At 38.1% G+C, this 24,129-nt stretch overlaps 1 protein-coding gene across 18 annotated transcripts in view; it reads right to left on the bottom strand.

The window, feature by feature from the left end:
• Nucleotides 1-24,129, bottom strand: part of atp2b2 (ATPase plasma membrane Ca2+ transporting 2) — an 873,878-nt gene that overhangs the window by 667,388 nt on the left and 182,361 nt on the right. For 10 of the 18 annotated variants that reach the window (XM_059944034.1, XM_059944028.1, XM_059944031.1 and 7 more), the window contains one exon: nt 11,141-11,210. The exons of 3 other annotated variants lie outside the window; for them this stretch is intronic. The gene's annotated coding sequence lies outside the window, so the exon portion shown is untranslated. Of the gene's footprint in view, nt 1-724; nt 799-11,140; nt 11,211-15,769; nt 15,883-24,129 lie in introns of all 18 variants that reach the window. 5 more of the 18 variants (XM_059944032.1, XM_059944029.1, XM_059944033.1 and 2 more) reach the window with 4 other exon arrangements.

Raw genomic sequence — 24,129 nt, 5'->3', positions numbered from 1 at the left:
ACTTTTCTCCACTGCTGAGAACACAAGTACGACAGAAGGGGGTAAACCACTAACACTTTATCCAGTTATTTCCTTAAATGTGAAGGCAGAGGTTGTTCTTTCAGTAACCCAACAGATCCTTGTACTTTCAAATCTGCATAGCTGTTCTCACATGAGCGTAGTGCCCCCGAAGGTCCCTTTCCTTCTGCACTAAAACCATTTAGATACAAATCTTATTACTTTACCCATTAGTAAAGCAAGCTTATTTCAATGTAACACATTTACATTGAATAATGTTTGAAACTGAACCATCCGTAACAGCTTTCTTTATCAGCCCTATTACAGATTTCATTGGTGTGTAAGAGACTACAAAATTATAAACCTTTCATAACTAGGAAGCTATAAATACAACAATAGTAGCAAGAACTTCACGGTTTAGTGACAATTTTGGTTTCCAAGCCTATAGTTTTAATTCTGTTCCCCTCCTCTGACTTCAACTTGTTGGTGGAAAGTTGCTCTCCTTCAATGGGTGTACCATAAAGAGTATTGGCAGTTCTCAACAGAGAAGGCTCAGCTTCAGCTTAGGCCTGCATCATCTTGGCTCAAGTATCAGTAGTGTGGGCTCTCGCAACTACAGGGAGAAATGCAGAAGGCAATGCCAGTGTACCACAGAGGCTTTTATCCAACAAGAGTTTACAACCTTCTTTCTGCAAAGGACCGGGGTGACTGTCCAGAAAAGAGGTACCTGATGGTCTTTGACACGGTTACGTTAGATCGCATTGCAGGCATCACCATCTCTGGACCAACTCCAACCTTCCCCTTTTCCATAAAAATAAAAATGATGCAGAATTAAGCCCATTTCATAATATATGTAATAGCATAGCCATTAGCAATATGGTTAAGAAATAAAACAGATTTACAAGCTGTATTCAATTAAATAGCTCCCACATGTCTTTGTTATTTTGAACATTCACCAAATAAAGCTTTTATCACCTAAAAATAAGCAAAAGATTTTTATCGACATATTATTGCCATTAACCTTAATGACTAATTTTATTGCAGTTCAAGTCTCTCCAGACATCAAAAACTCTCATCCAAGACTTCCTTCAATTCCAGTTTATTTTCAAACCCAAGGAGTGCAGATCAATTGCCAAGTCTAATTTTTAGCCAACAAAAAACCTTTCATTGATTTAGTAGTATGATGTCACTTCCTGTGTGAAATCTTCAATCTTGTAGACAAACCCAACATGCCGCCTGTCTGCCCTTCCAACAACCTTTAGTCACTTCATACATTCAGGAACTGATTCACATCTGTTTCTGCTGATTCACAATAATATAATGAACAGGAATACAACAATAGCCTTCAAAATGATTTTAAAGAAACAATATTTAATCCTCAGCCAAATGTTCTCAAACAGAAACCATAGGTCCCTTCCATTCAGTCAATGTTGCCTGAAAGCTCAAATAGAGCAGCAAATTACTAATCTCACATATTAGTCGACAATTATAAGCCTCTGGCATTACATTTGAGAAATCTTTAAAAATTGGACAAAGCCAATGTCAATTGGATGAACTTTCCTCTTAAACAGAGGACTACTAACATCAACCTAAATGTGGCTGCCTTCAGTTAGCCTTGATTTGAGTTGGGGTGACAAAAACAATAAACAAGTTGCAGGTTTTAGTGACTCTACAGCAGATGTTTCCAACTTTTTTTTATGCCATGGACCCCAGGTTGGGAACCTCTGTTCTAAAGTCTTCCGTTTTGCTGCTAGCTAAATGTCATTTATGGAAAGCAAATATAGAACAGTCCAACACAGTACAGGCATATACCTACTCCAACATCAATCTAACCCTTCCAATCTACACAGTCCTCCAATTTTCTTTCATCCATGTGGTCTACTACGAGTCTCTTTAATGCCACTAATGTTTCTGCCTCTACTGCCACCCCTAGTAGTGTATTCTATGCACTTACCACTCTCTTGTGCAAAAAAACCTATCTCTGACATCCCCATATTTTCCTACAATCACATTAAAGTTATACCTTATAGTATTAAAAAGGAAAAAAGTGCTGGGTGTGTATTCTATCAAACCCACTTATCATCTTACACACCTCTATCAACTCACCTCTGATCCCCCTTCATTCCAAACAGAAAAACCCTATCTCACTCAACCTTTCCTCAAGACATGCTTTCTAATCCAGGCAGCATCCTGGTAAATCTCTTCTGCATCCTCTCTGAAGCTTCTACATTCTTCTTATAATGTGGCAGCCAGAACTATATAAAATATTCCAAGTGTCGTCTGATCAGAATGCTTTAGGACTGCTACTTTGCCTCTCCACTAATGGCACTGACTGGTAGAAAAATCATATCACAAATCATACCAGATGTTACAGTCCATTCTTAAAAAGTACTTGCATCCAAGAAAATAAAATCCACTACCCTGTGGGAATCCACAAAATTGGTCACAGATTTCTTTTCAGACAAGGCAAATGGATTTGTGGTCATTAGAGGATAAAGCAGGTTGCCCTTGAGCAAGGTGTAGCACTTGCTTAGCTCCCCAATCAGGCTCATGTGAAGCCATGGATGGTCATATGAACAGCTGGGGCATATCAGAAGTCCTGACTATGCAACCACAGATGCCAGGCAGGACAATCTCTAAAGAGTATTGACAATGGCTGCGGTCACCCGTCTTGTAAAGACACTGCCCAGAAGAATGCAACGGCAAACCACTTCTGAAGAAAAATTTGCCAAGAACAATCATTGTCATAGGCGATGATCACCTACATAACGAACAAGTGAACACACCAGCGTTAAAGTTGTAAGAGAATAACTTCATGAGCAACATGGCTAATTTTTGATTGTGATTTATTGGTATGAAGCTAGCATTGTTTTTATATCTTTAGACCTTTTTTGATATGGTGTGGAGTGAATTTAATCTTCTAAAGCAATCTGGTGTCAACTTCATATGACATGGCACATAATGAAGGAACATTCACCCAATTTGAAAATCAGATTCAAAACCTGACATCTTCTGCACAGGCTTATTCCCACAACACTGTACTGAAATGCTTCTGCATTATGTGCTCAGGTAGCTGGAGTGAGACTTCAACTTCATTCAGTGACAAGAAGGCCACATTAGAATTAATACAGTACATTAAAAAGAATTTATTAATATATTGTCTGCATTGAAGATAAAAGAAATTTTGTCATAATTTTCATGAAGATAGAAGTTAAATGTCACATAATTGTTGGGTTAAGATAACTGCTAATACTGAAATTAAAGAAAGTAGAAAGATAAAAATTCATTAATGAGAATTCTTTTCTAATTAATATTATAAAGATGGGTAGCAGTGACATTAAAAAAACTTGAAACAAAATTTGAATACATCATCTTATGATTTTAACTAAGTACTAACCATGATAATTTATACAGGGAATATATAATTACTTAACAGGTCAAGACAGTGATTAATAATTGGTTAATTTAATGGTGTACTCAAGAACTGTATATAATAAAATTATTGAAATTACCACATTCTAAATGCCTCAAGTACAGAGTTCAGGCAAAATTTGTCATGCAAATCATTTGAAAACCATATTTTCTATTTATAAACTGAAGTGGACTCTCAAGTGTGGAATTATTTCTCATAATTCCTCACTTTTGACATGATTGCCAGGGTATCAAGCTACATTTCTGCATTTGCTATGTGCAGAGAACAGGTTTTTATAACTTTCATGGTAAAGCTGAACATTTAATTCTGCTTTATTTTCAGCAGAAATGAGTCACCAAGCTGAAAATTCTGAGTGGCTCTATGACTCACCCCTAAATTGAGTTAGTTCAGAATTTAAGACAGCTCTAACATTGAATGCTGATCGATTTTCAACAAACTTTCTGTCCATTCTTTTAGCCCTTTAAAGCACTGGTGAAGGGATATTCTGTTGTCAGGGACCTTGCGTGAATGACCATTCTTCTTAGTAATGCCTCAGTCATTGTCTTTTTTCCAACCATCAGGCTGACACAGTTCGATTTGATTTAATTTACACAAAAGGCAGCTGCCCATCTAATATCAACTTCACTGGGACCAGGTATGTTATTCACACCGTATCAGCAGGAATCAGTCACACATCAGGAATTTAACTTTGCATCTTCTGAGTTTAGATGGGTTAGAGCAAAGTGACATAGAGCAGGAGTTCATGGCTTTTCTTTGCTCTCGGTAAATTACAGTTCTGAAGTTCCAGAGCACTGAAAGAGGACAACAGTCCATTGAGTGCACCCTGAGCATCAACCACGAACACTACAGGACCATAAGACCGTAAGGTATAGAAGCAGAATTAAGCCATTTGGCCCATTGCATGCCTCAATAACCCAGAGAGCTATGTAGGCTGGAGTCAAGGGCTTGCACTTTGGTTCTTGGGTTGGGTCAGGTAGAAGACAGACAAGGAGTGGTCCACTGGTCCTCCAAGATTGGGAGGGATTCAGCTCAGGGCTAACAACCCCAACCAGTCTAAAAAACAATTGTTAATGAAAAAGTAATGAAGAATCCTCTTACACAGACAGAGATAGAGGACCTTCATTGGTCCCCTAAACGACATAATGGTGGTAAGTAAGTATACTTGTATCTGAATAAATATTTAATGTGCATTTAGCTCAGAACCTATCGTTCTGAAGCACTAAAAAAGTCTGATCAGTTCAAGAATCTTTGTTTAAAACAGAGGCCTTCATTGTATTGTTTATTAGAGTTTTCTATTCTAAGAAATATAAATGATTTAACAGCTTTCAACCAATAAAGAAACAACCAAATTAATTCATTATGCTTCTCTCTGTGCCTGCCCTGCTCTAGGAATGCAGTGCATTAAGCATCTCTGAAGTTATAAATCAGATCATAAAATATATAACTATATGAAAATTATTTGCCTTACTCACTTGCCTCCACAACCTTTAAAGTGCCTTGAACAACTATTACTCTATAAAAAAATGCCTTGATCTCAGGTTTGCAATTTTTGATTATATCAAGTCTACTCCTGAGAACTATATTTTGTTAATGTTAATACGACTGATGCATACACATTAACTTATCAGCCAAGGATGCAATTACTGACAGAGATGCCTTTGTGAAGTTAGTGATGAGCCATCTCGTGAACCATTGTGGTCAGCATGATGAAAGCTCTCCTGTGATACAGGGTGACCAGGATTCTCATTCAGTGCTGAAAGCATGTCTATCTATTTCCAAGTCAGTGCATTGTGCGATTGAAGAGGGATGTACAGGTATCTGTGCTCCATTAATGTGATTCATTCAGTTTCAGTTCAAACTGAATTATTATACGTAAATCAGAAATCAGAGTGGCCTGAAGATAATGGGCACTAAGCTGAATTGAATCTTTTGATTTTGTGTTTTCATCCATTCTTTCTTATTGCATTTTGCACCGTTTGATTTTTGCGTGTGAGGGTGGGGTGGGGTTGATGTTTTTCTTCGAATGGGTTCCATGGTTTTCTTTGCTTCGTGGTTTTCTTGGGACAGACAAATCCCAGGGTTGTCTACAGCACACTCACTTTGATAATCCAGGTATATGCATTTTGAATCCTTTGAATGTTGGGTATGTAAAAGCAAGAAGTCAATAAATGCAGAGGTCATAAAGCTTTAAGTGTTGTAAAGATATACTACTAGTAATCTTTGTTCACAGATGGTTAGAAATCACAAACCTATAACCATTTAGGAATATGTTGTTTTGTTGAGAAAACTATCAACAAGTTTTTCATTCACAGGAGGAGCATAATTTGTACATATTTGTGTTCTTAAATACTAGGATAATTTCTAAGTAGGATTGCCAAGCATTATGATTAGTTTGAAGTGTCCAAGAGAAAAAGAATCATAGCATCCACAAATGTATTTTGAATTTACTTTGAACAATTTTTCCGCACTTGTTCTTCAATTAGTAAAGGTGTGTAAAAGAAGATTTATAACGAAATGCAGTATCAAAGTTTAAAGTGCATTTATTCTCAAACAATGCATAACTTGTATAACCTTGGGATTTGTTTGCTTACAGGTAGCTACAAAGCAAGAAACGCAAAAGAACCCAATTAAAGAAAATAGATAAAAAAAATAAAGACCAACACAAGATAAAGGGGGGAAAAAAAACAGAATTCATGCAAACAACAACAACCTGAACCAAAAACTGAGACCTCAGATCGGAACACCAGAGCAGCCCAAGTCAGCCAAAGCCTTGTTTGTCAGTTTATCATATTAGCAGGCATGAAGCACAGTAGACAGGCAGTCTTCACAGCCTCAGCGCCATGGAAAGAGAGGAGTGACCACTGCAGAGAACAAGCAAAATTGGCACTCATCCCGGATCCCAAAACCCTGTCTTTTCAGTCTACCTGGGCTGGCATTTAAATTTTCCAAACGACAGAACAGTGAAAGGCTCTGGTTCCCTGGGCAAAGGGGTGACCATCTCCTAGTCAATTAATGAAGAACCTGTTCAATTTCTGAACTCCTTAAAAAGATAGGACACAGTAAGAATACAACCAAGGTCCAAGCATAGATTCAATTATAGTATGTGGGTAAGGTAGCATGGAGCAGGTGATCATGTGATGACTCTCTTGAACATATCCAATCCAAATTCTCAATCCTACCAACATGGTAAAAGCAATATTTTGCTCTAATGCCCAATAAGAACAGGAGGTAATGAGCAATAGGGACAGCTGCCCAGCACCTAGTTTAAATGGTCCACCTAAAGGAGCACCAACAAGTAGATTGTTTCCTTTCAATGTGTAGAATGGTTAAAGAAGCCATAGATTAATGGCCAATTCTGTAATCCAGAACTAAATTCTGCTCTATCCAATGTATCCTTTGACTTATCACAGCAATAAGGAAGAAATGGTTATATACTATATTAAGGATTGCAAAGAAAATATTGAAAGATTATCAGGAAAGAGTTAAGTGTGATTTCTCCCAGGTAAATGTAAAAATAAAGTGGAAGTCTGTAAGACAAAATGGTATTAGCTTGGAGTGGGATTGTTCTGAGAAAATACAGGAGAACTAGTCCACAGCAAAGTTTTGAGGAAGTCAAGGAAGTCCAGGTCAAAAGAGTTACTGTTATTTCTCGCCAACAATCAGTGACAAAATTCACTGTTTTTAAACACAAGCACACACAACTGACACTATTTAAAGTGTTCGATCTACACACGGTTTAATGTCTAAATGGCCACACAAGTGCACATGACTGATGCTAGTTCAAAACTGTTGGGCAACAGTCTCCTGTCCCAATTAAGTAAGTGAATCTCAGCTACTTTCTTGATTAGTTTCTGTTCTTTGAGAGTTATCCCAAATAAGTTTCTGCCCAATCAACCAAGTCCACTGCATTTATTTACCATAGCTGACACCTATTCAGGTCTGTAAACAGCAACTCATAGTACAAAAACCAACCAGGGTCAGACACTGAAGGGATTGCAGAGTTAATCATTTATTATGGGGACACTCAAGAGATACAATCACATAATGGGTCACATTTCTCGGGACAAGCTGTGAAAGGCTGGGCTAAAAAAGGACACTCGGTAAGTGTATCATATATTTACCCCAGGCATCAGGGCTGATCGAAAGAGAGAATGGACTTTTAAAACAGTTGATTTGGTTATTAACACCAACCCACACCCTACACGGGTAGCAAACTGTACTATCCTAAGCCTTGTACAATCTGAACAACAGACCATTAACCCAAGGATCACCAATGATCAAGGGTACCCCAGGACCGAAGGAAGAAACAGGCACCAAAGAAAGGACTCCCACAGTTGGAGGAAAAGTATGGATGCACATTCCCAATTCTTCTGCTTGCAAGGGGGTAGGATTGTAACAAATGGAGATGGCATCAATACAAGGGAAAGACCATCTGGTGTATTTAAGCAGAGAGAAATTGACCAAATGAGAATGATTTAACTCTTTGTAAGACTGATAACAACAGATACTCCATGTTCTCCCTGGAATTAATCTTGACAACATTATGGACCTTCCCCTGAGTAAAGGTCACCGTCTGAATGGGAGGAAATAACACACAAAGATCCACTATAGAAGGCATCATCTGATACAACACACAAATCAAACCGTGATTAATTATGATTGGGTTTGCATTATTCAAGATAAAGCTTGGGATTGAGGAATAAATAGTGGACATGAACTAATTATAATATTTGTTGTGGTTATAGTGCAGTTTGTTTTAGCTTATTGCTTATATGGAATTTGAATTATAATTCCACTGCTCAAATAATTATATTATAATAATTCCAGATAACTTGTATTTAGTATAATTTTTGTATATGTACCAATGAGGAATCAAGGGGTGGAGTGTAAGGAAAGGGTTAAATGTGATTCTTCCTTAATATGTGCTAAAATAAAATGGAAGTTTGTAAGACAAAATGCCATTAGCTTAGAGTGGGACTGTTTTGAGAAAGTACTAGAGAAACCGCAATGTTTTGACCAAGTCGAGGAAGTGCAAGTCCAGCCATAATAGCGGAACATGTTGTAAAATGGGTGTAAAATGGATTCATCTGGGCTGAGAGAGAGGTTGAGAGTTCTATATTAGACTAGGTAGCAGCCTGTGCTAGTGTTGAGAAGATAGAGCCAAGTATGTCAAATCAGTTAGAGAGAGCGAGAGAGAGAGAGAGAGAGAGAGAGAGAGGAGAGAAAAAGAGAGTGATAGAGAAAGAATTAGAGAGCTAGAGAGAGATAGAGAGAGGAAAAGTGTGTGTGTGTGTGTGTGTGTGTGTGTCAGGGTGAGAGAGAGAAAGAGAAAAAAAGGCTGGGTGAAGACGTTAGATCTGTGGCTCCCCTCTGACATTGCAGAGATTGACTTATTTAGTGGACGATAAGTATTACTTTGATTTCTATACTGCTACTACTGTAGACAGTTGTTTTTTTTCAGTATTGCATCTGAGCTAGTTTTAATTGTGCTTTCTTGTGGTTTAACACATGAAGTGTCTCCTTTAAAAACGGACAGGAAAAGTATTCTTGTAGTCTAACATATGTGTAGTGTCTCCTTTCAAAATACACAGAACAAATTTTCAAATAATTTTTGTCACAAGTGTGGAAGTTGGTTCAAGGATATCATAGAAGAGTACAGCACTGTACAGGCACTTCATCCCACAATGTTGTGCTCACCTTGTACTCGAAGATCAATCTAACCCTGCCCTCCCACATAGTGCCCCCATTTTTCTTTTGACATTGTATCTATCTTAAATGTCCCGAATATATTTGTCTCTACCACCATGGGCTGTTCCAAACACCCATTACTCTTTGCGTGAAAAACTACCTCTGACTTTCCTCTAATCACCTGAATATCATGTTCCTTTGTATTAGTTCTCACCACCCTGGGGGAAAAGTCTCTCACCATCCACTTGATCTATGCCTCTCATCATATTGCACACCTACATCAAGTCACTTCTCCTGCTCCTTCATTCCAAACAGAAGAGCCTAGCTCGCTCAACCTATCTTCATAAGACATGCTCTGTAACTTGGGAAACATCCTGGTAATTCTCCTCTACATCATCTTTGAAGCTTCCACATTCTGCCTACAATGAGAGGACCATAACTGAACACAATAGTCCAAATGTGGTACAATAGAGTTTTATACAGCTGCAATATTACCTTGTAGCCCTTGAATGCAGTCTAATAAAGGCCAACACACCAAATTCCTTCTTAACCTCCCTATCAATTTGTACAGGAACTCTGAAGGATCAAAGGGCCCTGTCAACTTATTTCATAGTTAAAAGATGTGTAAACTATATATTGTCTCAATCTTTCACAGTATTCCTATTTTTATAATATTCAAACCTAGCACTGCATTAAAACGTGAATTTTATATATATATATATATATATATATATATATATAAACTACTGTGTTAGCTTCCAGGTCAATAAGCATTTTCTCGCGTAACTGTAATGTTACTTCAGGATAAAGTTTAGCTGACTAACATGCTTTTAGTCACAGAGTCAGAGTAAAGTACAGCACAGACACAAGCCCTTCGACCCATCTCGTCCAAGCTGAGCCATGTCAACCACCTACTCCCAGCGACCTGCACCAGAACCATAGCCCCCTATACCCCTGCCATCCATGTACTTATCCAAACTTCTTTTAAATGCTAAAATCGAGCTTGCATGCACTACTTGCACTGGCAGCTCATTCCACACTCTCATGTCCCTCTAAGTGAAGAGGTTTTCTGGCACGTTCCCCTTAAACTTTTCATTTTTCACCCTTAACCTCCAGCCAACCTCAGTGGAAAAAGACTGCTTGCATTTACTCTATCTATACCTGTCATAATTTTGTATACCTCTATCAAATCTCCCCTCAATCTTCTACATTCCAAGGAATAACATCTGACCCTATTCAATCGTTCCACATAATGCAGGTCCTTCAGACCTGGCAACAAACTTGTAAATTTCCCCTCTTCTCTTTCAGCTATATTTACATCTTTCCTATAGGAAGGTGACCAAAACTGCACACTATACTCCAAATTAGCCCTCATCAATGTCTTATATAACTTCAACATAACATCCCGTCTCCTGATTTATAAAAACCAATATGCCAAAAGCTTTTGCTGTGACCCTATCTACCTGTGATACTAGTGGTTAAAGTGAATTAACTAATTTTGCCTGCTGCTTCATGCCCATTAAATGTAAAAACCGCAGAACAATTAGCATACACCAAATTATATTAAAACAGAAAATAAATCAGTACACTTCTTGAATGAGTTAAATCAGAATCTGACCTTTAGATGGCTTAGGATAAATTTGGATTTTAAGATCAAAGCAGTAGCAAAAGAAAAACTAATAACAATCTTAGAAGTAACCCAGTTCTGTTGTAACACGGCTATTTATGGGCCCAAGCTAAATCTGCACTTGCTTTGTTTTACATGTAATGGTATTTGTTGAAACTTATACCAAATGTACAAGAAATACAGCTGTGGCTGTCTGAAGTCATCATGGAAAAAGGCTCCTAGGCACATTTCCAGGACAGTTTTTTCCAAACTTCATGGGTAGATATTACCCAAGCCGATTAAATTACTGAAGCAGCACTTGACCTTATTTGGGCAGGAACTGAGACCTATTAATCTACAAAGATATATGTAATTAATCAAGACCAAGATATTAAAACATGAGTGGAAAATGTTACCAGTGAAGTGCAGAACTTGAGATTACAATCTTGAGGTGGAATGGGAACAAAACCTTTGTTGGCAAAATCCCTAAAATGAGAAGAAATAATAAATGAAATTGTTGTTTATATGCAACAACAAAAGTAATTTTGACAAAATCAGGGCAGCAATTCTTCAACTTAACAGTTAACTATAAGTGGCAATTAAGTAAGATTCAAAATTATTGATAACACACCTTTGAAATCTTTATTGGTACAAATTTCAATTTCAACAAATTTAACACTTCAGTCTGAGTTGAACATGAAGGGAAACTTGCAAAGATACAGCCTTAGATTTTGCTCTGGGAATGCTGCAGGATATTCCGTATTTGCTTGCACCAATAAATAAGGGTGGGCAGCACGTTTATTTAAACATCAATTGGTGTCCATGCACAGAAGAATGTTTCAAATTATACTGCCCCCACTTAGATGGTAACCAATGACAATTATTAATCTATAGCCAAAACTCCCATCATCCACCATGCTCAAAGTTCAAAGTAAATTTATTATAGAAGTTCATTTATGTCACCATATTCATCCATAATAGAATAAATGGAAGACTGCACCAACCTGGGCATTCAACCAGTGTGCAAAAGACAACAAACTCTGGCAGTACACAAAGAAATAATAAATAAATAAACAAACAAATAAGTAAAAAATATCGAGATCATGAGATGACGAGTCCTTGAAAATGAGTCCATAGGTTGTTGGAACAATTCAGTGCTGGGGTGAGTGAAACTGAGTGAAGTTTTTCCCTTTGGTTCGAGAGCCTGATGGTTGAGGGGTAATAACTGTCCCTGAACCTGATGGTGTGAATCCTGAGGCTTCTGTATCTTCTTCCTGATAGCAGCAGGGAGAAGACAGCATGGCCTGGGTGGTGGCAGTCCCTGATGACGGATGTTGCTTTCCTTGGACAACATGTGCTTAATGCCGTGGAGAGCTTTATCCGTGATGGACTGGGCTACGCCCTCTACTTTTTGTAGGATTTGCCATTTAAGGGCATTTGTGTTTCCATACCAGACCGTGATGCAACCAGTCAATACACTCTCTACTACACATCTGTAGAAGTTTGTCAACATTTCAGATGTCCTATCGAATCTTGGAAAGCTCCTAAGGTGCTGTCGTGCTTTCTTTGTAATTGCACTTATGTGCTGGACTCAGGACAGGTCCTCCAAAATAATAACAACTAGATGACAGCTGTAATTGAACATATTGTTACTTTTTCAGTTTGACCCTAATCTGAAATAATAAGACCAGGGAATTTCAAGTTGTTATTTAAAATATACTGTTGTAAAAAATTAAGAACTAATGAGTATTCCTGGCTTTTCAAAAACTGAATACTAACATTCATTTAAGGCTGCATGCTTTCCACTCAAGCCTGTAATCAAAGTTGGAGCTTCTGGAGTAGGCCCATACTCTGAACTGGACATTACAATTGCATTGTTCAAAAGTTTTGTTATTCCCTACATAGTATTACACACAACGTGCATGAATCTGGATCAGCACAAGGTGGTAAGCAGCTTAAAGTACTCAAACAACAAATTGGTTTGCCAACCTGTGCCATCAACCTCAAAACAAAATCAAGTGAAAATAGATTTGGCAACTGAGAAGGATACTTTCAAACTACTTTAAGCTACTGCAGTCTGGGTAGAGACAGATTTTTATCAATCCAATTCTAATTTATATTCAAGAGGTTCAGTTGAAGGAAAATATGCTGCCTAACTCAAACACCCCAAATACTTTCCTCCATTGCAGTCGTTCCAAACCTGGTGTCTATGGACCACTTGGTTAATGGTAGCGGTCCTTGACATTAAAAAGTTTGGGAACCCTTGCTCCATAGTTTCTCTGATGATTTGTCTTGCAAGTTACTATAGCATAAAAGGCAAGAAATTTGGCCCTGCAGAAATTCCTGAACAAGGATTGTGCACATATGAGTAATCTCAAATAGCATTGTCAGAGTAATGCCTACACCAAGGTGCAAAGAGGACAGAGAAATCGTTTTAACTCTTTATAAATTAGAACACTTAATCTTAATTACATTTTCCATAAAAGAAAACATACAGATTGGTTTGAAATATTCTACTTCTGTATCTTATAACGGTACGGTAAGGTAATGGTTAGCACAATGCTTTACAGTTCCAGTGGCCGTGGTTCAATTCCCGCCACGGCCTGTAAAGTGTTTATACTTTCTCCCCGTAACTGCATAAATTTCCTCCGGATGCTCTGGTTTCCTCCCACGGTCCAAAGACGTACTGATTGGTAGGTTAATTGGTCATTGTAGATTGTCTTGTGACTGGGCTAGAATTAAACCGGGGGTGGCTGGGCAGTGCAGCTTGAGGGGCTGGAACGGGCTATTCTGCCCTGTATCTCAGTAAATAAATTTAAAAAAAAACAAAATGATACTAAGCAGATATCACACACAAAATGCTGGAGGAACTCAGCCAGCCAGGCAGCATCTATGGGAAAAAGTGCATTCGACATTTTGGGCCAAAACCATTCAGCAGGAGTATTGTTTCTAAGCAGACACCTATTTTTTCATTGCAGATGTTCATTATATCTGCAAATTCTGATTAAGTTGAATTGAATCGACTATTTCTTACATCCTTCACATACATGAGGAGTAAAAATCTTAATGTTATCTCTCCATCCAAATGTGCAATGTGCAATCATAGTAATTTGTAATAAGTTATAATAAGTGGAACAGTCAATGTAGCATAGAAGTACACTCAATCAGCATGCATTAATCAGTCTGCTGGCCTGGTGGAAAAAGCCTATTGGTTCTGGCTATTACGCTGCGGTACCGTTTCCCAGATGGTAGCAGCTGGAACAGTTTGTGGTTGGGGTGTTTCAGGTCCCCAATGAGCCTTTGGGTCCTTTTTCCACACCTGTCTTTGTACATGTCCTGAATCAAGGGAAGTTCACAACTACAGATGCGCTGGGCTGTCTGCACCACTCTCTGCAGAGTCCTGTGATTCAGAGGCATACAGTTCGCATACCAGGCAGTGATGCAGCCATTCAGGATGTTCTCAATTGTGCCCCTGTAGAAAGTTCTTGGGATTTGGAGGCCCATACCTAACTTCTACAACCGTCTGGAGTGAAGGAGGTGCTGCTTTGCCTTTTTCACCACACAGCTGGTGTTTACAGACCATGCGAAGTCCTCGATGATGTGGATAACAAAGAACTTAAAGTTGTTCACCCTCTCAACCCCAGATCCATTGATGTCAATAGGGGTTAGCATGTCTCCGTTCATCCTGTAATCCACAACCAGCTCCTTTGTTTTTGCTTCAGTCAATGACATTGTCAATGGAATTGTATAAATTCCATGGAATTGACAATTCAGTCAATGGAATTGTATCAAACCATTCACAATGGACAAATACTCAACACCTTTATCTGAAACTACATCTTCTTCTTTTTTAAGCAAAACATTAATCAATTTAAAAGAAATCAACTGATGTCTCTTCTGAAGCACAATGAGTCAATGCCATGACTTAATCTCAGGCTCCTATCTTCTTCACGTTGAGCATCAATATCAGTGCAATTTGCAAACATCAAAATCAATGCAAACAAAGCAGTATGGGGTATATTCATTCTAAAAGATAATGAAAACCAACATGGGATTTCAAAATAGCAATGCATGCTCACAGCATTCACTGCTTTTATTATTGCCGGCACTGTAGAACCCTGCTATGAGCTGCTAAAAAAATTTACAGCTGGACTTTTTAAATATGGTCTTTCTCTAGTTGCTGACTTTGACTACACTCAGTCTGTTGACACCAGTGTACTTTTGATTTTTGAGAAAGGTCATAGGTTTACCACTTCATCGAGCACCTCTGCTCCTTCCGCCAATACTGGAACTTCCCAGTGGCCAAACGTTTTAATTCCAATTCCCATTGCAACACGTCAGTCCATAGCCCCCTCTTGTGTCAAAATGAGGGCACCCTCAGGTGGAAGAGCAACACCTTATCTTTTGCCTGGGTATCCTCGAACTTGATGGCACGAATATCGATTTTTCCATTCCATAAAAAAAATTCCCTCTCCCTTCCCTCTTCTATTTCCCACTCTGGCCTCTTACCTCTTTTCATCTGCGTATCACCTTCCCCTGGAGCCCCTCCTCCTTCCCTTTCTCCTATGGTCCACACTCCCCTCGTATCTGGTTCCTTCTTCTTCAGCTCTCAGCCTTTCCCACACACCTGGCTCCACCTATCATCTTCCAGCTAGGCTCCTTCCCCTCCAGCACTTCACCTTCTTATTCTGGAATCTTCCCCTTTCCTTTCCTGTCCTAAAGAAGGGTCTCAGCCCAAAACATTGACTTGTCATTCATTTCCATAGATGCTGCCTGACCTGTTGAGTTCCTCCTTTTGCAAAGGTTTATCCTTAGTTCCCGACTGAAGTTTGAAAAAACTTTTGAAACAATTTTGTTCACAAGTTAGGCTCTAAACACATACTAGATCAGTACTGTACTGTAACATGCCATGCAAGTGAAAATGACATCTTTTAATTTAATTACACAATATGCCTTCAGCACCAGTATATGCTTGAATAAAAATCAATTTGGATGAACTCATTTGGTCATCAAGAACTTGAAACATGTAATAAAACTGGGCTTACATGATTTGCACTTTTACAGCAGAATGATGAAAGATGAAATGGATGGAAGAGGCATTTCCCACTGCAAGGTTCATGACAATGGTTGCCACACTGCTCGTCATAAATTGGCCATTCTTGGACATCAAAACAAAAATATAAAGAGTCAAGAGTTTCAAAGAACATTTATTGTCAGAGAATACAACTCTGAGATTTGTTGCCCCCTTCCAGGCAGCCATGAAACAAAGAAGCGCCATGGAACCCCATTCAAGAAAGCATCTAACACCCAGGGCTCGATAAAAGGTCAAACTGCACAAATGGCAAAAAGCATCGGGAAACACATAGAATATGAAACTACAGCATTCACTTATTCAAAATCCATGTGGCAGGATACACTGTCACTTAGTCTACAAAATAAACAGATCCAAGAAGAAATCTATTTATTTGTTTTCAGCAAAAAAAAACAATTTAAACAAAAAAGCGAAGAAGGTAATAACATGAAACAGAAACTAATAACGGAATAATAAGAAAAGAATTAGAGTATAAGGAAGTTATACAATCAAGCTACTACTTTTGAAATGTTTCAAACAATAACAAGCTATGTTCATATTACTCTCTTAATATTAAAAAAACTCAAGGAATTTAACAAAACCATCAAATAAGCACAATATAAAAGCTCAGCTATGCAAGACAATATTATCCATGGTAGGATGGCAAATTTTAAGAAGTGGGGAAAATCTGGGCAGCTGAATGATGAAGGATATTTCAGACACAGAGTGGTGATTTCAGCATTTACTTGCCATCTCCAAGTGTTTTTAAGATTGCAGTGAACTGCCTGAACCAATATAGTTGGATTGCATTCCTACAATGGTAATTTGTTTATTCAGATACAGTGCAGAGTAGGCACTTCAAACAACATCACTCAGCAACTCCCAATTTAATTGGAGCCTGATCATGGGACAATTTATAATGACCAACTGACCAGTTCATCTTTGGACTGTGGGTGGAAACCAGAGCACCCGGAGGAAATCCACGTCATCATCAGGAGAACATACCAACTCCTTACACACGGCAACAGGAATTCAACCTGGGTCACTGGTACTAACCAGTTAAGCGTTGTACTAGCCAGTAATCTACCATGACACCCTATTGTGTAAGGAGTTCCGAAGTATATGCAGGGCAATAAGGAAATAGTGCATGACTTGCAGTGCAACTTCTGCAGAGGATGGTCTCTCTTTTCATCGACTTCCTTTTGACCTTACTTGTAATGTAAATAGAAGATGGTCAGGAGTTTAGAATTGGAAATACTGTATCCACGAGAATGTAGAGCTGGACATGATGGACAGGCATCAAATCATAGAGGGATTTGAAAGCAAAGATTAATTTAACTGCAATTTACGATAAAGGCTTAAAAATTCAAGATCACAGTGAGAATGTTTCCCAACATTAAACATTTTACAACTTCCCTTAAATAACAGGACATAAAAATAATTAAAACTTTTGCAGATGAAAGCATTAAAAGATTTAAAATGTGTATTCATTACCTAAATGTTCATGGTATTTGCTTTCCATGAACTATTAATTAGAATAATATTTTCCTTATGACAAGGCTTTTCACTATAAATGGGTTCAACTTCAATAGATTTATAGTCATCATCTTACAAAATTACAGAAAGAAAGACCATCATGAAACATAATGTGTATTTTCATGACAACCTTACTGCGTTATGTGAGGGTGTATAAACAATATATCACAGCTACACCAAACCAAAATGACTCAACAGCAAAAAATTTTTTTAAATGAGATTCATTGGTTTTTAGTATAATAGATCCTAATGCAAATATTAGGTAAGCAAAACAAAATATATTTACTAAAATATGAAGAGAATATTGCTGTGCTTATGTAGACATACATTTTTCCTACTTATATAAAGGAGAATGTAATGGTTACCTTAATTATAATTCTAACATTTTGGGAAATCAAGGAACTCGCTGACCTCTGAGAAGATCCCTCTCATCTCCCAGAAACTCAACTTTGTGCTTTGTATAATAATATTCCTTCCTCAGTTTTAGCAATGTTTTGCTCCCTATGAAAGTATGCTGGGTATGCAATTAAATTAGAAGACTTCATCCCACGGTACTTTTAGCATAATTGCTGTTTTCATGCATCATAGGGTTTAATACAGATGGATTTTTAGTGGTTGTGGTTTTTGAAGATGTGTCAGCCTTTTTAACGTTTATTAGTTTTCCAGATTAATCTAGATTTTACAACAAATTTAGAACTGAGACAAGGCATACCAGCACAGCAATTTTCTGTACAGATTAACATGCTTCTTTCACTTAATCTCTGATAACATACTTGCCCCACCCTCAACCAACTGATATTTTAAAAAGGAATACTTGAAAGAATTTTGATTTTAAGAACTACTTTCTCACAAGGTTATTACCTCCATGTCCAAATAAAACGAGAATAGCTTTAAAGACAAGTTTTCATCAAATCTAACGAAAAGAATTTATCAACCTATGAACATGCTTCTTATCTCGTGAACTCTTAAACTCTACTGCTGCATTCATCCTACACAACACAATAATTTTAGTGTTCAGCAAGTTCAAATTGGGTTGAAGAAACCTCCTTTAACACAATTATGTTCTCTCTGTCTCCATTTTAAATAGGCATGCACACACTCATCTTCCTCTTAATCTAGCTTTGGACAAATACCTTCTGATTAGGTTGATGCATAATATAATATATTATCATAAATAAAAAAAATGATTCTGAGAATTATCTCAAACAATGAGTCTTTTTGATAACTTAACAATTTGGGGTGCTGATCATTTTTTTCCACCCTTATTGAAATATTAGCTGAGCTCCAGAAGACTAATCTCCAAGAGGACCACAACCTTGTCATAGGGTTTGGAAGCTTTCATGCCTCAATGACCCAGAGAGCCATGCTGGCTGGAGTCAGGAGACTCTTTGCTTTGACTCTTGATAGGTCACCCATGTCAAACACATCAAAGAGTAGAGGCCAGTCTAAGAGCGGCCCACCTGTCCTCCAGGCTTGGAGTTCAACTCTGGGCTAACAACCCTGACTAGTAAAACCAAATTGATATGGAAACAGCAATGAAGGATCCTTCTACATGAAGGACATCTAAGTGGGATGGACCTCCTGAGTCTCTATCCTGAAACTGCATGACTGACAGGAGTGAAATGAACCTGACATGCTGAAGGAACCCCTGAACACTGCCAAAGATTGAGGGTCTTCACTGCTACCCTAAAGCCAGTGGTGTAACAAGCATCAGAGTGGAGAGCAGAAGACTGAGAGTGTGACGTTGAATGGGATCGCAACACAACAGAACGGTGCAAATGGTGTCCCTCAAGGATCTGCGTTAAGGCCCAAACTGCAACTATAACTGATTAGGATTGAAAACCATGTGACCAAGTTCACTGACAGCATGAAGTTTGGCAACATTGTACACTGTCCAGAGGGAGGCATTAAATTAGAAAAAATTAGGAATGGATTGAGGAGATAGGCAAAGCCATATTTATTTAATTGCAATGCAAGACTTGAGGTCAGCTATTTTAGAAAAAAAGTAGACTGCTTTTTAAATAGCAAGAAGCAACAGAAGTTCAATGTGACTTGAAGATCCACGAACAGGGATTATCAAAATGGTTAATGTTATACTTTTCTTAGTATCTGAATCACCATTTTGATGGTTGGAGAGCCCATGACCAAGTGGAAAATCTAAAATGAGCCATCCCTTACATGAGGAAATGTTGGAGATGGACTGGACACGTGATGAGAAGAGAGGCCAACTCCATCATCAAGACATCATTTCACTAGACCCCTGAAGGGCAGAGGAAACTCATAAGACCAAAGACAACTCGTTGCTGTACCGTAGAGGTAGAAATGAGGACCCTGAACTATACCTGGAGCACATCAGAGAAGATGGCCAAGGATGGACAGTTTTGGCAGATGGAGCGGAGGTGCTCGATGAGGCGGTAAACCTTTGGCCAAAGACAGACAGAGATGGAGGACACCATTGCTGTCCTAATCACCAGAGCATAACAGGCAGTAAGTCAGTTAGTAGTTGGAAAGTTAAGAACTTTATAGACAAAGGTAGTTAGAAACTTTGAATTCTCATCTGAAATTAGCAATTAATATTTGGCAAATAATTAACTTTAAATCTGAGAAAGAAATTTTTTAATTGCTCAAATATCAAGGGATGTAGAGAAAGTGCTTAATGTATCAGCCAAATCTAAATTATTGTGATCTTTCAACATTTGGATGTCTTCAATACCGAAACTAGTTGATTTGGATACATAAATTGTCAAAGGAGGAATTCCAATTATTTCAGTACATGTTGAAGACCCTCTTATCCAAAATGTTTGCAGCCAGTATTTCAATTTTTGGGGGGATTTTGCAATATCTGCATCAATATTACCCAAGTCTAAACCTGAAATCCATTTATGTTACATATACAGCTTACATGTATACCCTGAAGGTAGTTTTATATAATATTTTAATAATTTTATTTATGAAACAATAAACACTGTACATTGAATCACCAGAAAAATAAGCTATCACTACCTTTGCTGCACAGGTGGAGAGTCATTGGCTGTTTGGCATAGCCGCCTTGTGTAACTGGTAAGCAGTCTTTGCCTTTCATTTGTTCATCACACATATGCAGCTATATAGGACTCTGGTCAGATCCCACTTGGAGTACTGTGCTCAGTTTTGGTCGCCTCACTACAGGAATGATGTGGAAACCATAGAAAGGGTGCAGAGGAGATTTACAAGGACGTTGCCTGGATTGGGGAGCATGCCTTATGAGAATAGGTTGAGTGAACTCGGCCTTTTCTCCTTGGAGCGATGGAGGATGAGAGGTGACCTGATAGAGGTGTATAAGACGATGAGAGGCATTGATCCCGTGGATAATCAGAGACTTTTTCCCAGGGCTGAACTGGCTAGCACGAGATGGTACAGTTTTAAGGTGCTTAGAAGTAGGTACAGAGGAGATGTCAGGAGTAAGTTTTTTTACTCAGAGAGTGGTGAGTGCATGGAATGGGTTGCTGGTAACAGTGGTGAAGGCGGATCGTGCTGTATGTTTTCTATGTTTCTATGTGTACTGATAGAGCCATTCAGTGTGTTAGATTCTCATCAGCGCTGCTCTTGGCAAACACAATGAATTTCTCTGCTCCATCTTGGTCAGCAGATGCTTAATTTAAAAATTTTTAAAGTCTGGATCCGGTTACACATCGACATTTTTCAATCTGTCACCAGTGGATTATCAGTGTCCATGTTACACTGCTTCTGACCATTACTTACCCACCCACCCAACTTCTATCAGTTGACTTTGTATTCCTCACAAGTCACTTTTTGACCTAGCAAACATATTAATATTATAGTCAATGCCCTTCGTGAAATAATTAAAATATCTTTTTTCCTTTATTCGGAGATACAGCATGGTAACAGCCCTTCTGGCCTATGAGGCCACTGCATCCAATTACACTCATGTGACCAATTACTAACCTGTACGTCTTTGGAATACGGGAGGAAACTAGAGTACCCAAGGGAAAGCCATGCAGCCACAGGGAGAACATACAAACTCCTTACAGACAGAAATGAAAATTGAATCCAGTTTGCTGGCACTGCAGTAGAGTATGCTAATCGTGATGCTACTGTGCCAACCCAATATTGTAAATCATTGGGCCTCAAGTATCACCTCCGGTGGAACCCACCAGTTATCATCTAGTCACCATCATCATCATGTGTCGTGTTGTATAACATGGGAGATCTTGACCATGACTATTCTAGGCAAATTTTTCTACAGAGGTAGTGCTATCACCTAGTACCTCAATGAGAAGATCCACTTATTCCTACTCGCTGCTTCCTGTCAGAATTCAAACTTTGTACTATTTCAATGGTTCACCTTAATGGTTACGTCAATTGAGTATTATTGATCAATTCATGCATTTATACATGTAATGAATTATTGAAGTGAACAAGAATGCTTAATCAACCAATATATACAAGATTGTTCAAATACTGCTTGAATATTAAATACACAACAGAAAGAGATTCTATATATGATGGATACTTCAAACAACACACAAAATGCTGCAGGAATTCAAGTCAGGCAGCATCTGTGGGAATAAATAGTTGATGTGTCAGTCCCAAGACCCTTCATCAGTAAAAGTATTGATAGTTTTGTGTGCCAAACATTGAAATGGACACTTGTAATTGTTAATCACTATAAATATATACAAATTTTATTCAAGTAAGTCAAAATAGGAATATTGTTTTTCATTTCTCAGATATTTAATAACCATTTCTGTTGTTGCTGTAACTTAGTATGCTGGTTAAAGCTAAAGGAAAAATATATAATTGTACCAGGGTGTCAATATTATCACCCTACTAAATTAAAAGCCTCCACTTATGGTAAACTGACACAAACAAACCATGCTTATTTATTAGGTACCACTTATCCTGATCAGTTAAACATGCATTAGCCAGGCAACATGCAATGGTTCCAAGAAATGAAAGCACTCAGAATTTTGACATCAAATTTATTTAAAAATCAAATAATTGTGAGGAACTTAGTTTTCAGTCTCATTGAAATATAATTGTTAGAACAGCAAATACTGAACCACCAGACATAAACATTTGAAGAAATCCAGTTTTTACAAAAATGTGGAGATTTCAGAATCCGAATTATTGCCAGTAGTATGTGAAACATACCAGAATTGATTGTAGTTCGGTGCCAAACATAAAACACAGGACAATAGCATAATAGACAACACAACAGCAACCAACAATTTACAAGACAATAGCTCAACCAGTCATGAGCAATCAACAATTAGCAGAATGGTCACATGCACAAATGTCAATAATCAAACTTAAATAAATGTCAACAAATGAACAGACTCCATAATTATCAACAGAACAAGGAGAGCAGGAAAGACCATTGAACAGATGCTGTGCAGGAACAGTTAGGGTATTACACCTTAAATCAAATCAAATTTAACTATCATTCAAACCTTACATGGATACAGTTGAATGAGACAGCGTTCCTCTGGGGCCAACGTGCATAACATATATTCAAAATAGCAAGAGAAAGAAAAAAACACACACTGTTACGCAAAAAACACATGTGTAGTCCAAGATTCTAAGTGACATGCAAATTACCCCCAGCAATCCAGCCTGCGGTTCCACCAGTTGAACACCGGAGGGCAGCACCAATGGGAGAGGCCAGCCTCCAACTGGGCATGGACACCACTCTACAGTGCCGCCCGGTGTCTCCGCACCTGGACTGCAGCAGCAAGCAAGCCTGCAGCTTGAGGCCTGGTCCTTGCTACAACCTCGGCCATGCTGCTGCCTCGTCGCCCATCTCACAGTCAAACAAGGGAAACAGGCCTGCGGCATTTTACAACACCTGACTGAATTTTGTTGCGAAGCTGGATCGCTACAGGAAAGAAGCTTCAGAGGTGATGTGTAGGCCTGGTGGTGTTGGACTTATAACATCTCCCTGATCATCCAATCTCATAAATTCAAAAATGATTCAGCATCAAGCGTTATCAAATTTCATATTTCAAAGAATCAAATTCTTACTAACAAGTGATTTAATTACATCAGGGTCCTTGTCTGAACTAAAATACTCAAAATTAAAAAGCTAATCTAATTTAAAGATTTATTAAGGTCAAAGTTTGCAAGAAGTTTGTCAAACCTGATCAGCCATTCAAATAATAATTCTTTCCTTCTTTTCAAATCTTTTCATTATTATTCTTATCCAAAATAATAAGCATACATTGAAGTAGGTAGCACTTTCAATGTCTCAAAGGGAAAAAAAAACAATGTTTTAAAGATTGAAAAATATGGTGACATAAAAAAGAAAGAAAAAGACCTTACTAAAGCGAAGAAAGGTGAGAAAAAAGAACCCATTCTTCCACATTCTTACAAAAATGTGTAAGTATCATTGAGTATCATCAACACAAAATTGGCTCTCCATGTTTTTGTAAAAGCCCATTGACTTCAAGTGCGTACCTATGATAGTTTAGCATGCAGCATGTTTGAAACTGAATAATTTTTGATGATAGAAATCATTTCAGGAAAAAATGTTCGGTTGGACTTAGTTTTATAAAACTGTGGTTCTTAAAATCATTGACCTTAGGAAATCTTTAAATCAGATTTCAAAAGTCAAATATGAATTTAGACACATTCCAAAGCATCACACACAAAAAGCTGTAGGAACTCAGCAGGCCAGGCAGCATCTATGAAAAGGAGCAAACAGTCAACGTTTTGGGCAGAGACCCCTTATCAGGACTGGAAAGAAAGAGAAGTCAGACTAAGAAGGTGGAGGGAGGGGAGGAAGTAGTTCAAGGTGAC

This window comes from Hypanus sabinus, chromosome 19 (genome assembly GCF_030144855.1).
Source record: "Hypanus sabinus isolate sHypSab1 chromosome 19, sHypSab1.hap1, whole genome shotgun sequence".
Lineage (NCBI taxonomy): Eukaryota > Metazoa > Chordata > Chondrichthyes > Myliobatiformes > Dasyatidae > Hypanus > Hypanus sabinus.
The sequence above is the reverse complement of the archived record's forward strand: the minus strand, read 5'-3'. Positions and strand labels throughout refer to the sequence as shown.